The 13,808-nt window shown below is 47.4% G+C and overlaps 1 non-coding gene across 1 annotated transcript; it reads left to right on the top strand.

Moving 5' to 3' along the window:
* The first annotated feature begins 4,202 nt into the window (after window positions 1-4,202).
* On the top strand, window positions 4,203-4,333 carry LOC144612842 (small nucleolar RNA SNORA72). The gene has a single exon (XR_013549976.1). It is a non-coding gene; the product is annotated as a small nucleolar RNA SNORA72 (small nucleolar RNA).
* Window positions 4,334-13,808: the final 9,475 nt, after the last annotated feature.

The raw sequence follows: 13,808 nt of genomic DNA, 5'->3' as shown, positions 1-13,808 counted from the left end.
TTTCTTGATGTTCACGGGGCTTACTGTTACTTTCACACTTAGCTAAGTAACCTTTGATACTGTGTGGTTATAACATAATAACCACATGTGTCTTTGTCTTCTCTGTCAAGGGTGAAAGATTGGAAGGGCTTTAACCACTGGTAAAAGTGTCTTCTCACATCAACCACATCGCACCGAATATTATGTGAACCAGATGGCTATTTTCACCAAGCGGGTTGGGTACAGATTACAAGCAGACTATAAATTTGCCTGAGGTCTGCTGAGCGTGGTAGGCAAAAACATTATTCTGGGGGGGGCGCCTGGGTGGTTCCATCGGTTACCGGTTCGACTTCAGCTCAGGTCGTGATCTTGAGGTTCGTGTGTTCGAGCCCCTCAGCGGGCTCTGTGCTGACGGCTTGGAGCCTGGAGACTGCTTCAGATCTGTGTCTCCCTCTCTCTACCCTTCCCCCGCCTCAGGCTGTCTCAAAAATAAATGTTGGGGCGCCTGGGTGGCTCAGTCGGTTAGACATCCGACTTCGGCCCAGGTCACGATCTCACGGTGCATGAGTTCGAGCCCCGCGTCGGGCTCTGGGCTGATGGCTCAGAGCCTGGAGCCTGCTTCTGATTCTGTGTCTCCCTCTCTCTCTGCCCCTCCCCCGTTCATGCTCTGTCTCTCTCTGTCTCAAAAATAAATAAACGTTAAAAAAAATTTTTTTTTAAAATAAATAAATGTTAAAAAAAACAAAAAAACAGACATTATTCTGGAAAGCGAATTCCCCTCTGTTGATCCCTTTTCTGTCACTCCTAAGCCAGCCTGGTGGCTGACCCCAGCTTAAGTACCTGCCTAACCACGGCGTCAGGAAGTCCAAGCTGTGTTAACCTGAGCATACTTGGGGTCATCCCCGGCTGCAGTCATGCCTTCCTTTGTCACCTGGCCTTTCCTCAGCTTTAGTAGAACTGCCTCCAGGAGGGCAGGCTCTGTTCAGCGGGGAGTCCGAGGCAAGGGCAGGTCACCCACATTTAGTGTCCTGGAGCTCGTCAAGGCCATGGCTCCCATCTCCTCTCCAAAGAGGAGCCCAGACCCTCCCTTCCCTTTCCTAAAGTTCTACCTTCCCCAAGTGACCCATCAACCCAGGCCACCTCCGCACCTGACTCCGGGCCCCATGCCGACCGCATACCTCCTGGGCACCTTCTCAGGGGCCCCTCCCTTTCCAGAGGACAGCGGCACTCTTCGGGGGGCCTCCTGTTCACACACCACATGCTCTGGAGTTGCCCCCTGGAGAATGTTAATTCAGACCGCGAGTTCCAAAACTGTGATTTGCAGAGCTCTGTGGATCTTGGCATTGTAAATTATAATCGTGGACATGTATGACATCTACTACTTTTCCCGTGATCTAGTTATTTTATTCTGTGACATTTGTTTTTTTAAAACCTTTCCTCGGCGGCCCAGTGTATGACATATTCATTTCTCAGTGGAGACCATTCCGGGCTCTTGGTATATTTTCTCTTCTTATCAGCTCCAGCGACCTTTGACCCGCAGGTAGGACGAGCCCCAGTTTGTATATGACATCACCGGGTTGTTGGCATGCCCAGGCCCAAAGTGACAATGGAGTCTCCCCAGGCCTTGGGACTCCCTGAGGGGGTCAGAGCCTCCAGCACTGATTTGGAACCATTTTATATACGGATCCTGATCTGGTTTCTGATTCAGATTAAGGGCAAAATAGCTTTAGAGTTAAAACTCCCTCTCATTGAAGTTCTCTGAAAGGTGGACTTTGACTCGTGGAACGTATAGATTGATCTGCTGTCTCGACAATCATTGACAAGGCATTTTGCAACCCTATTTTAAGGTCTTAGATTTGACATACAGTATTTTTTTCTTTTTTGCTGCTTGATTGAGGTACGGTTGATATACATTATGCTATGCATGTTTCAAATGTACATTTTCATGAGTTTTTTTACATATATGAAACACCACCACAATCAAAGTTTTGGTCACCCCCAAAGTTTCCTCATTGTGAACAATTTTAAAATAAAGGATGTTAAGGGGGACCCTGGGTGGCTCAGTCGGTTGAGTCTGACTCTTGATTTTGGCTCAGGTCATGACCTTGAGGTTGTGGAATTGAGCCCCATGTCGGGCTCTGCACGGACAGTGAGGAGCCTGTGTGGGATTCTCTCTCTCTTCCTCTCTCTCTCTCTCTCTGCCCTTCCCCTGCTCGTTCACTCTCTCTTCCTCTCTCTCTCTCTGCCCTTCCCCTGCTCGTTCTCTCTCTCCCTCAAAAATAAACAAATAAACATTTAAAAAATACAATAAAGGATATCAAGATTATAAGGAAAGTAAAAATTTCCTCCCTTGGCAAGCTCTTGTTTGTAAGGGACAAATCCAGTTTTTTTTGTCTTTTCGATTTGGTTTATTTTTAAAATCCAAACAACACTAGAAGGTCTAGATTTCAATACCACCAATAGGATAATACACGATTAATTCTACACTTTTTGGAATCCTGAGTCTGCCATTTCAAAAAAAGAATCCTGGAGTAGATCCTGGAACAGAGAAAAGACATTTACATGGAAAGTGGTGAAATCCAAACAAAGTTTGGGGTTTAGGGGATATTAAGATACCAGTGTTGATTTCTGGGTTTTGACAAATGTCCTTTGTAATGTAAGAGCCTCAGGAAAACTGAAACAGGGTGGGGAGCATACAGAACTCTCTGTACTATCTTTGTGCCTCTTCTGTAAATCTAAAATTGTCCAAAATAGAAACTTTACAGACAAAAAAAAAAAAAAAAAAGACTAATGGCAATTAAATACTAGAGGAAAACATGTTTTATCGTAGGTGCTGTTTGTTTTTTTTTTTTAAGTTTGTTTGTTTATTCCTTTTGAGAAAGAGAGGGAGAGGGAGAGGAAGCACAAGCAGGGGAGGGGCAGAGAGGGAGAGAGAGAGAATCCCAAGCAGGCTCTGTACTGGCCTGATGCAGGGCTCGAACCCACAAACTGTGAGACCCTGACCTGAGCCTAGATCAAGAGTCGGACGCTTAACCGACTGAGCCACCCAGACGCCACTTTAGGTGCTGTTTTATACAAAAGATTTTATTATACCTCCACGGGGCACCTGGGTGGCTCAGTCAGTTAAGCGTCTGACTTCAGCTCAGGTCATGATCTCGCTGTCCAGGAGTTCAAGCCCAGTGCTGGGCTCTGTGCTGACAGCTCGGAGCCTGGAGCCTGCTTGGGATTCTGTGTCCCACTCTCTCTGCGCCCCCCCTCCTTGTGCTCTGTCTCTGTCTTTCAAAAATGAATAAACATTAAAAAAAAAAGATTTTATTATACCTCCAAATACTGAGCAAGCAACAGCTATTATATTGCAGTTTTTTGTGGGGTTTTTTGTTGTTGTTGTTGTTGTTTTAAATAACAACAAAGCAGGGGCTCCTGAGTGGCTCTGTTGGTTGACCAATAGGTCCTGATTTCCGCCCAGGTCATGATCTCATGGTTTGTGAGATCCAGCCCCCCACTGGCTCTGTGCCAACAGTGTGGATCTTGCTAAGGATTCTCTCTTTCCCTCTCTCTCTGCTCCTCCTCACTCAAAAGAAATAAGTAAACATTAAAAAAAGAAAAGTAACAACAAAGCACATTTCACTTTCTAGTCGTACTTTTCCCTCCTAATTGGTATTACCATCATTTCTTATTCTTTTCCATTGTCACCTGTGTGGTCCTTTACCTACCAATGACAAACCATTTCTAAAAGCAAGGTTGCGCAGAAGCTTTGTTATTTTGATTCTTAGAAATGAGACCGATCTGCTTTCAAGTGAAGGACTAAAGAGGAATTTAATTCGCGGAATAGAAACAGTGTCTTCTGTTTTGCGTTTGCTGAGATGTCAATGTTGTTTCTTTGGAGGGTGGGAGGTGGGGGTGGGGAACGTTTGCAGAAAAAGGTCAAGAACAAGGGTCCTCCCTTCCCCTGGCCCCAGGCCGCACTGGGGGGAGCCACGTCCCTGAGTGGCAGGAGGCTGATGGTAGTATCTAATTGCCATTGCCAGGAAGGATCTGGAGCCCAGGCTGATCCACCCCCCTTTGAGTGGATTGATGAGCATCCCAGCTGTGCTCACAGCAGGTTCAATGCCTGAGGGCCCTTCCCCCGTTTCCTGGTCTTGGTCCAAACTCTAGCGAGCCCTGGAAAGTCGGACAGGTAACTGGACTTGATTTCATTGACGTCGCAAAAAAATGATTCGCGACCACAAATATTCTCGCTGTTCTGATTTTGTAATAATCAGGGCAGGCTAAATATTCTCTATGTAAGACCGTGCATGTGTCCTCAGACCTAGTTCTTTCCCTAGCTCTGGTGTTATCAATGCTGGTGATGAACCAGGTCTGATTTATACAAAGCATCTCATGTAGGAAATGTCTATGACTCTAGGTCTCTGATTCTCCTTGAGAAATGACAGCAAAGCTAGCGTGATAACTTTTGAAGATTAACCATTGCTAATTCAATGAATGGTAAAACTAAAGAAAAACAAAAACCAAAACCAAAAAAACTGATTCCATAGTTCTTGTTTCTGAGTGTTGTGAAGTCAAAGCACAGGGGTGCCCACCTTTTTAAAAGATACACTTTCGGGGTGCCTGGGTGGCTCGGTCGGTTAAGCGTCCGACTTCGGCTCAGGTCATGATCTCACGGTCCGTGAGTTCGAGCCCCGCGTCGGGCTCTGTGCTGACAGCTCAGAGCCTGGAGCCTGTTTCAGATTCTGTGTCTCCCTCTCTCTCTGCCCCTCCCCTGTTCATGCTCTGTCTCAAAAATAAATAAACGTTAAAAAAAATTTTTTTTAAAGATACACTTTCTTGGGGTGCCTGAATGTCCCAGTCGGTTAAGCGTCCAACTTCCGCTCAGGTCATGATCTCACAGTTCAGTGTGTGGGGGTGAGCCCTGCATCGGGCTCCCCCCTGACAGTGTGGAAGGAAGCTTGCTTGGGATTCGCTCTCTTTCCCTCTCTCTCTGCCACTGCCCCACTCCCACCTTCTCTCTCTCGAAAGTAAATAAATAAACTTAAAAGAAAAGATACACTTTCTGCGGATGAAAACATGTATCTGGGTCAGGAAATGCAGCATATTTCCAGTAATCAGTTTTGCCCATTTGTCTGACTTCCTTTTCAAATGACTTTTTGTTTCTTTGTTTTTTGGTTTGTAATGATTAAATTATTAAAGTATGGGGGGGGTGTTGAAGTTTAAATTTAGCTACAATGCTTTGTTCCAGGCTGTATCTGAAGTGTCTAGAGCAATGCCTGGCACATAAGTGAGTGTTCAATAAATATTGGCTGAAAAAAATATTTGTTGAGGGGTAAAAAGTAAATGTATTCATCTCTTTCAATCCTTGGAGAAGTCAAATTTAGGTGTTGGATGTATTTCCTAGAATAACCTTCATTTGAGTCAAAGTGCTTTAGGACTGACTCACTTTTTTAAAACATTTTTTTCATGTTTATTTGTTTCTGAGACAGACAGACAGAGCATGGGCAGGGGAGGGGCAGAGAGAGAGGGAGACGCAGAATCGGAAGCAGGTTCCAGGCTCCCAGCTGTCAGCACAGAGCCCGACGCAGGGCTTGAACTCATGGACTGCAAGATCATGACCTGAGCTGAAGTCGGACGTTTAACCAACGGAGCCACCCAGGCGCCCCAGGGCTAAAGCAATATGAGTGACGTCCGTTTGAGAAACAAAGAGTGTCTCTGGGTCTGAGATGGTCCAGGGAGGTTCTGGGGCTTCCTCTGCATAGATCCTCCTGTACCACTTGAGGGGGTGAGTGAGGAAGTATTTGCAGCTCTCCCCCGGGTCCTGGGTATTTATTTGGCTGGGACAATGCCAGCAGGTGACAGTGCCCTCCCGACTGCATGTCTGGGGAAGGTCAAGGCAGGGCAGGAGGCTCCTCCAAGTCAGGGGTGGGGGTGGAACTCCAAGCTGGGGGGTCAGACCCTCAGGCAGGTCAGAAGAAACTGCCCCGTGGTGAACACTTCCCAAATTCCTCCATCTAAGGTTTCGCTCGATCTAGTGACTTTAAAAAGCTGTGTGAGTCAGTACTTCTTGGGCACAGCCAAAGGGCCACCTCAGTTCCTGCCAGGGCTTCCCCACTCTCCACGCGGAGGGCCCACTCCAGTCACCTCGGGACCTAACACTAGCACCAGGACAGAAGAGAGAGAGAGAAGGGCTCCTACAGAATCCACGACTGCAGACGCAAGGAGAGCGTCCTGGGACAGAATCCAGTCTGACTCATCAACCTCTCAGTAGCACATCCAGCACGGTCTGAGATACGAGATGCTGCGTTTGTTGGGTGGCCTTGGTGTCCTTTGTTACTTCCATTAAAATGCAAACTCCACAAGCTCAGAGTTCTTGTTTCTTGTGTTCAAAACAGGGCCCAGTGTGGAGTAGAAGCTCAATAAACATGTGTTAAATGAACCAGAGAGGGAAGGAAGGAAGGAAGGAAGGAAGGAAGGAAGGAAGGAAGGGTGGAGAGGGAGGGAGGGAGGAAGGAAGGGTGGAAGGAAGGAAGGAAGGAAGGAAGGAAGGAAGGAAGGAAGGGAGGAAGGAAGGAAGGAAGGGAGGAAGGCAGGGAGGGAAGGAGAAAGGCAGGAAAGAAGGAAGGAAGGAAGGAAAGAAGGGTAGAAGGAAGGAAGGAAGGAAGGAAAGAAGGAAGGAAGGAAAGAAGGAAGGGTGTGAACTGAAAACAACCTGTGCTTTCTGAACATGGTTTGCTACCCCTGGACTCTTTCTGTTCTTGCCTTCACCAACAAATTGTACCTAAATAAATTTGTGTTTGTTTTGTTTTGATTAGTTTTCTAGGGACACCCAGTAAGTCACATAACTGTGATGTCTGAGGTTTCAAAGGAAAGATGGAAAGTTCATGTTCACGATAATTTAAGACTACGAGAGAAGGGAAATTCACAAGGCATTTAACACCCACGAAATGTAAGAGAAGCTCCAGGTAACAGCCTGTCGCCAGATGCCTGTGACTTTGCATGGCTCTACACGGAGAAAGTTAGCCAACCCAGGGCTTAAGCTTGAGGATTGCTAAAGAATGAACAAGACGTATCTGGCATCTTTTTTCCCCCGGGCCCAAGTCATATTCTGGGCTTTGCAAAGTCAAGACAGCGTCTGTGGCATATCCTGCAACTATAGGCGGCCTGATTTTTACACGGTCGTGAAACACAAGCACGTGAGAAACAAGGTCCTCCCCCTCCCCCACCCCCCACCCGGCTAGCCCAGCCTGACTGTGGTTTCTACAATCTTCTCAAAAACGGAAGTAACGCTGCCCCCTTGCCGTTTACTGCTCCTCAAGAATTTAGGAGTTTCAAGGCGTAAGCTGTAGTTGTTTCTGGGTTGTAAGATTATGGGGGAATTTTTTTCCTCCGCTTTGTTATTTTTCTGTCTTTTAGGTTCACCATAACGAGCATATACTGTTATTACAGCAAGGACAAAAGCAATAATGAAAGCTGGCCCCTTTTTCCATTCCATTGCAAGTTAGCCCACGTACAACCAGTACGATAGTAGCCATCGTCTAGAGCAGAAGTCAGACCTGAAGCAAAATGAGAGTGCTTTTCACTGCCTTTTTTTATTTTAATGTTTATTTATTTTTGAGAGACAGAGAGCGAGCGGGGAAGGGGCAGAGGGAGCGAGACAGACACAGAATCCGAAGCAGGCTCCAGGCTCCGAGCTGTCAGCACAGAGCCCGACGCGGGGCTCGAACCCACAAACTGTGAGATCGTGACCTGAGCTGAAGTCGGACGCTTAACCGACTGAGCCACCCAGGCGCCCCTAACTGCCTTTCGTAATGCACCTTTGGACATTAAGAAGTCTGGTTTGTATTTTGATTGCTAGGAAGCTGAGTTTAGTCAATGTGGACTTTTGGACCACATGTGGACATACTGTCTCCCCGCCAGAACACATTCTCTGACTTCATGTCCTACACTCATACTTTTGCCCTAGACCTATAATTTCTTATCTAATATTTTTTACCATGTATGCTTTTTTATTTACAAATCTTTACGTTAAGAAAAACATGCATTAAGGGGCATCCCGGTGGCTCAGTTGGTTAAGCATCTGACTTTGGCCTAGGTCATAATCTCACCATTCTGGAGTTCAAGCCCTGCATCGGGGTCTGTGCTGACAGCTCAGAGCCTGGAGCCTGCTTCGGATTCTGTCTCCCTGTCTCTCTGCCCCTCCCCCACTCGTGATCTGTCTCTCTCTCTCTCTCAAAAATAAACAAACATGAAAGAAAGAAAGAAAGAAAGAAAGAAAGAAAGAAAGAAAGAAAGAAAGAAAAAGATGTATTAAGGAGAAAACAGCCAGGGGCACCTGGGTGTCTCAGTCAGTTAAGCATCCAAATTTGGATCAGGGCATGATCTCACTGTTTGTGGGTTCGAGCCCCGCATCAGATTCGCTGCTGTCAGCACAGAGCCTGCTTCAGATCCTTTGTCCCACTCTCTCTGCTCCTACCCCACCCCCCCCAAAAATAAATAAACATTAACAAAAGGAGGAAAGAAACAACCATACAGTATATTTATTATTCCGAGCTGCCTTAGAATTCCAGAGAATGAGGTACAGCATTTTTTGTTTTTTTGGTTTTTTTACTGAGAAGTGAGATTCAGCTGATGTTTCGTAGGTATTTCCCAAGCTAAGCCAGTGTGTTGATTCAGGTGATTGGCATTATTACATCAGCCTCTTCTAGAAGTTTCAACTTTGGCATGAGTCTCTTCAAGGGAAATGTATACCACAAAGAATTGTCTGGGGAGGGGAAGGAAGTCAATGAAGAAACCTGCTGTTGCAGATAATTCTTCCTCTTCACTGCTGTAAGATATTAGAATATATGTTAATCTCTGCCCCTGGTTCCCGGCATAGAGTTCCTGAAACCATTGTAATTTCCTGGGTGATGGGTGTGTCTTTTGCTCTCATGAGGTGACTCTGAGTGGGCTTGGGGATGGCCCCTGGATGAGAGCTGGTCACCAGAAAGAACACACCATGATTGGAAGCTTGGAATTTTCTCTCAAGAAGGGAGAAGGGCTGAAACATTAACTCCAGAGTTAATTATTGATCGTGCCTACGTGAGGAAGCCTCCATAAAAAAATCCCAATAATATAGTATTGGGAGAGCTTCCGGGTTAGTGAACACATCCACGTGGTGGGAGGGTGACACCCCAGCTCCACTGGGGCTGAAGCTTCTGGATTGGGACCCTCCCAGACCTCTCCCCATGTACCTTTTCATCTGGCTGTTCATCTGTTTCCCTGACCATATCCTTCAATGAGCTGCTAAGTGTGAGAAGGCGTTTCCCAGAGTTTTGAAGGCCCTTCTAGCAAATGAATCAAACCTGAGGAGGGGGTCATGGGACCTTGGATTTGTAGCCCAGTCAGACAACAGTTGTGGCTCACCTGGGGACCTACTCTCTACAAGTGACATCTGAAATAGGGTGGGAGCGGTCTTGTGGGACGGAGCCCTGACTCCGTGGGATCCGGCACTATCTCCAGGTTGATAACGTCAGAAAGGAGTCAAAATGTAGAACGCCCAGCTGGTGTCACGGAGAATTGTTTGGTATGGGGAAAACCACACACACGTTTGGTGACCAGAAGTGTCAGAAGCGTTGTGAATGTGGCAGTTGTATGAGAACAAGGAAGACACACAGGAGAAAATCATAGAGGGAAGAATGCAATTGTTCCTACACACCTACCAGTGGACCTACGGGCTGGTCAGCACTGCCCGGGTCGTGGCCCAGCCAACGCCTGTTTGCAAACGGAAAGTTGTAGCCTGGGGGCTCCTGGGTGACTCAGTCAGTTAAGCGTCCGACTTCGGCTCAGGTCGTGATCTCACGGTTCGCGAGTTCGAGCCCCGCGTCGGGCTCTGCGCCGACAGCTCGGAGCCTGGAGCCTGCTTTGCGTCCTGTGTCTCCCTCTCTTCTCTGCCCCTCCCCTGCTCTGTCTCTCTCTGTCTTTCAAAAATAAATAAACATTAAAAATTAAAAAAAAAATAAATGCTTTTAACTTGTAGAATATGTACCATAAAATTATCTTGATTGTATGATTTCCCTCATGAAACATCACGAACTGGGGTCTGAAGGGAACTCTTGTTGGTTCTTGTGCGGTGAACAGTTTCATGATTTCTGGTCCGGAAAAGGTATGACGTGGTAGCTTGGCCTGGGCTAAGCAACGTGGCTGTAAGGGAGGCTGGGAATTTGCATTTCCTGGAAGGTTGAGTATTCACAGATATACTGAACATTCCCCAGATATACCAAGGGCATTCAAAAGGTCGAGTCAGAAAACAAGAGAAACATATGTTGGTTAGGAGGAGGGAGGGATATGGCTTAGGCCAAGGTCTTAATAAATGGTGCCTATTCTTATCAGTGTGAGCACAACTCCCAGTTAACTGCTGGTGCTTGTCATGACTCATCAGATGCCTCATGTGAGGCCTCCTGGCTGCAGTCAGCTTATTTATGGCAGTCACCTCTTAGTCTGAGCCTGCTGGTGACCTACGCTCGTGTCCAACCTGCCAGGTTTTTCCTGGAAGTCTCTAGGACCCCGATGGCAAACTTAAACACAAAAGGTTACTGATACAATCTTAATCCCTCTGGAAAACAGGGAGAGGTTTGAGTTTCTCTAAATTACACAACAGGAGAAGGTCCATTACACAAACCCTGGCCTGGAACCCATGAAGAAATCTCCAACCCACCCCTTCCAGTTCCCACTGGCACCTTCCCAAAGCCCTGGGCCCTAACCCTGGAGTCGTTGGGGCTTTTTCAGGGGACTCACCAGGGTCAGGAATATTAGAGCGTTGGCATGCACCTAAAAAGAGGAGTATCTTCTCTTTTCGAAAAGGTTAAAAGGAGGGGCGCCTGGGTGGCTCAGTCGGTTAAACGTCTGATTCTTAATTTTGGCTCGGGTCATGATCTCACGGTTTCGTGAGTTCCAGACCCACATCGGGCTCTGTGCTGATAGCATGAATCCTGCTTGGGACCCTTCCTTTCTCTCTGCCCTTCCCTCCACTTGCACTCTCTCTGTCTCTTAAAATAAATAAATTAAAACTTTAAAAAGAAAGAAAGAAAGAAAAGGTTAAAAAGAGCCATAAACGGGCACCCGGGTAGTGCAGTCAGCTGAGTGTGTCTGACTCTTAGCTCAGCTCAGATCTTTATCTTGAGATCATGAGTTCAAGCCGAAAGTAGGGCTCCATGCTGGGCATGAAGCCTACTTAAAACAAAAAAACAAAACAAAACAAAAAAACCCGGGAGGGGCACCTGGGTGGCTCACTTGGTTAAGTATCTGACTCTTGATTTCTGCTCAGGTCATGATCTCACAGTTTTGTGAGTTCGAACCCCACTTTGGGCTCTGGGCTGACCGTGCCGAGCCTGCTTGGGATTCTCTCTCTCCCTCCCTCTCTCTGCCCCTCCCCTGCTCATGTTCTGTCTCTCTCAAAATAAATAAACTTTAAAAAAATTATTAAAAAAAAAAAAAAGGAAGTGAAAAATGTCCTCCTCTCTCTGCCTACTCTCTCTTCTCTTGGCCAAATTTCTAGATACTACCCATCCCGTTTTACAGAGGCATGGAATGCATAATGTACTTTGTGACAGTTATTCTTGCAAGGGTCCCTCAGAAAAGGCAGTAAAGGAGAAAAGAGTGTGCATTTTCAGAATGAGGTTTTATGGGGTCCCATGGGAAGGGGGAGCCAGAAATGCAAGTTTGCAGGAAGAGGAAAGGGGACCCCGTGACGGACACAGTGAGAAGATAGGCTCCAGTCACTAGACCCTTGAGGTAAATTTGTCCTCTTCTATGCCAATCCCTCTGACCTTGCTGTTGGCATTTCTTAGAACAGAGGACTCCTAGTGACAAATCAAGGCCCCATTTAGCCATGCTCAGGGCCTACTCTGTGCTCAGAACTCTTGCTGCTCTGTCTGAATCTATGGGGGGACACTCACCCCCCTGCACGTTGGAGGCAACCATCTCAGCGAAGGTCAAGGCTCACACGAGCTGGTAAGGAACAGAAGAAGGTGGGAGGGAGGGGCAACAAAGCTCTCAGCAAGTGCGAGCTCCAGCAAGAGATCGAGTTTTAGAATTTGGGGTATGGGCGGGGGTGGGGGAAAGAGGTGAGAGGCAAAGGAAGGGGGGCAAGTGGCGTCAGATGAGAAGGCGTGCGTGGGGACCCTCAGGAAGTACATCATCAAAGACGCACGGGTGGACGAGCAGGGCCTTGTAGGGCGGGGAGCCGCAGAAAGCATGATCAGGCAGCCAGAGCCAGGCCTGGTGACAGGTGGACTGACATGGCAGGTGAGCAGTTTGGCGTGAGGTGCAAGGGGCTTTGAAGCTAAGCAGGATGGGCCAAGAGCCCTCCCACCACCTGGCGGCTGTGCGACTTGGGGGTATGATCAGTCAGGTTTGGGTCGGAGAAGTAGAAGCACCATGTGGGGGTGTGTGTGTATGTGTATGTGTGTGTGTGTGTGTGTGTGTGTGTGTGTGTGTGTTTGTGGGGGGAGGGTTGGACCCTGGGCTATTGCCGGAGTCAACTACACAGTCTAGGTGGGACTGGTTTTCCAGTGTCTAGGGCCGGAGGCTGCGGCTCTGAGTGCAAGTGGTCAGGAAGAGAAGGCCGGACGGCACAAGGACGAGCCGGAAGCTGAGGCTGAGCTGGGACCACCATCAGCCCGTCTCTCACCAGCTCCAAGCCTCCAGCATGGATGACAGCACGGGCGTCCTGCTAGAAAAGCTGGCGCCCTTTGTCGGGCAGCTAACACGCGCCCGCGTCTCCCAGGAGACGGGGAGGCTGTAGCAGCTGATCCAGCAGGAGCTGGAAGAGTCTTGGGCCGGGGCCACAGCCATCCAGGATGCCAGCGGAGAAGCCACAATGCTACGAATTGCAACAACGCCTCGCGCCCCGCCCCAGCCTCCTGAGAGTGAAGGAATATGGCTGCAGCTTCCAAATCTTGTACAAAAACATCCTTCTCTTCCCCATGCCAACTGGAAACTATGCAGGAAGGGGAATTCGAGGAAATGCAGTTACACCTTAGCTACACTGACACCATCCAATCCACCAAGTGGATTTGCCCAAGTAAGGGCGAGTTACTTAATTCCCTGGGCCTCAGTCTCCTCATCTGTGAAATGGCAGTCGTAACCCCCTTAGCCGTGAGGACTGAGTGATACAATGCACGGAGAAGCCCCCCCGGGGCCATCAACCAGTGTTGGCTCCTTTCTGCCCCCCCTCAGCTACCCTCCTGAGGGAGGTGGGGGGAGCACCTCCAGATTATTAGCGTAAGGAAAACGCTTCGGGAAGATTAACTGGTTAGGAGGTAGCAAGTTAATGGAAAGGGAAGGAGGAATTTGGGTTTTGTAAGGCTGAAGTTTATATAGTATTATCAATTCTATTATTTGTATTTGCACATTTATATTTATTTACGTAATGATGTATGTATTAATATATCATTTATATGTCAATCATTATATTAATTGTATATTGTGTATTAAAGCATATACAACTAAGAATATAAAATTAGATACAAAATATTTACATACACTGAGAAAATAAATCACAAGTTACAGATTTCTTTCTTTTTTTTAATTTTTTTTTTAACGTTTATTTATTTTTGAGACAGGGAGAGACAGAGCATGAACTGGGGAGGGTCAGAGAGAGGGAGACACAGAACCTGAAACAGGCTCCAGGCTCCGAGCTGTCAGCACAGAGCCCGATGCGGGGCTTGAACTCACGGACTGCGACATCATGACCTGAGCCGAAGTCGGCCGCTTAACGGACTGAGCCACCCAGACGCCCTAGAAATGTTTCTTTTGACAATTTGTTGTTGATATATACCATCAAGACACTTCTCAAAACA

The sequence above is a fragment of the Panthera onca genome, chromosome C2 (assembly GCF_046562875.1).
Source record: "Panthera onca isolate mPanOnc1 chromosome C2, mPanOnc1 haplotype 2, whole genome shotgun sequence".
NCBI lineage: Eukaryota > Metazoa > Chordata > Mammalia > Carnivora > Felidae > Panthera > Panthera onca.
The sequence above is the reverse complement of the archived record's forward strand: the minus strand, read 5'-3'. Positions and strand labels throughout refer to the sequence as shown.